This window comes from Manihot esculenta, chromosome 14 (genome assembly GCF_001659605.2).
Source record: "Manihot esculenta cultivar AM560-2 chromosome 14, M.esculenta_v8, whole genome shotgun sequence".
NCBI classification, from domain to species: Eukaryota; Viridiplantae; Streptophyta; class Magnoliopsida; order Malpighiales; family Euphorbiaceae; genus Manihot; species Manihot esculenta.
The window spans coordinates 24,210,691-24,212,023 of NC_035174.2; the positions used below are offsets into that span (position 1 = coordinate 24,210,691).

General features: G+C 32.6%; 1 long non-coding RNA gene across 1 annotated transcript; it reads left to right on the plus strand.

The window, feature by feature from the left end:
* The first annotated feature begins 255 nt into the window (after positions 1–255).
* Positions 256–822, plus strand: LOC122721706. Its single transcript, XR_006348433.1, has 2 exons — positions 256–313; positions 393–822. It is a non-coding gene; the product is annotated as an uncharacterized LOC122721706 (long non-coding RNA).
* The last annotated feature ends 511 nt before the right edge of the window (positions 823–1,333 follow it).

Here is a 1,333-nt window from a genome sequence, read left to right on the forward strand (position 1 = left end):
AAATATAGTCTATCGCAGTTAGCCCTTATTCTGATGGTAATAATGGTATTTTATGACATTTATTATTATAAAATAAGAGTGACATAATTTTAATTAAAAAGGAGTAACGTAACGTCAATAATAAATTCAAATTTAGCTTAATTAATTGTTAAATAAATCAATTTAGATAAGCACTATAAAATATGACGTCTCAACAACTTCCACACTACGTCCACGTGAAAATTGAAATTAAGAAAGAATATAAGATGACTGCATCACAATCAAGTCATAAAATATAAAAAATAGTTGGGATCCAGAGGCCAATAAATTTGTGGTCTGAGGCAAGATGGAAGTGCAATTTGCTCTTCAACTTTATCATTGTTGCATATTTTGCTAACAGATCTCCTTTTCAGGATAGCAGCTATGGATAACAGCGGAAGCAACGCACGCAAGTCAGAACAGGAAAAAGCACTGCCAGAGGTAAATAGAACGAAGGATCAGCCAGAGGAAATTCAAACCGATAAAAAAGTCAATGAACCGGTAACTGTGATCGAGGAGGCTACGCACAAATCCACTGAGGCAGATGGTGGTGATGGCGATGATGATATCACATCAACTGATCTAGAAGAAATCATTGGTCGACCTGCGACCGAAGCTTATGTTGAAGACTCTTCTAGAACTGAAAAAACATCAAGAGAGAATGAAGACAGGGCAAAGTAGAAGAATGTGAAAAGAAATAAATATCTGCTTATAAAAATTAAAGCAGGTAATTGCTTTTGTGTTGAAGATTGTCTATGTATTTAAACATTGCAAATAAATCAGGAGGGTTCATGTTATTTCAAATTTGGATTTTTTGGTGTGTGTTTTCTTTTTCTTTCATTGCCTTTGATTTTTAAGTTTTGACAACTTGAAACGCTAACTTTTCTCTTCAATTTTTTCAATTTATAGTTGGTTCTGTTATTCTTACCTAAGAATAAACTTTGGTTAATGAAAGGAGTTAATTTGATGAATAAATGGGCTTTGATTTGGTGGAAATAAAGAAAGCTAAGCTCACCGGGGGTTAACTATGGAGGAAATTCATCCAGCATTAAAAGTGGAAGATGAGGCCTTCTTTTGGCTTATTCATCCTTATTAGGTATAGTTAAAAGACAAATGTAGTGCTAGGATGTTAACATACTGTATTTCAAGTGTTAGGGTTGAATTTTATTTTTAAACTTTTCATACTCACAGTTTAACCTACTAAATTCTTTATTATGTTTCAATTTAGTTTTTAGATTTTCAATATTCATTGACCTATAAAAATTACACTTTTAGCCTTTAACAAACATCTCAAGCTAATACGTCAAGAAAACCC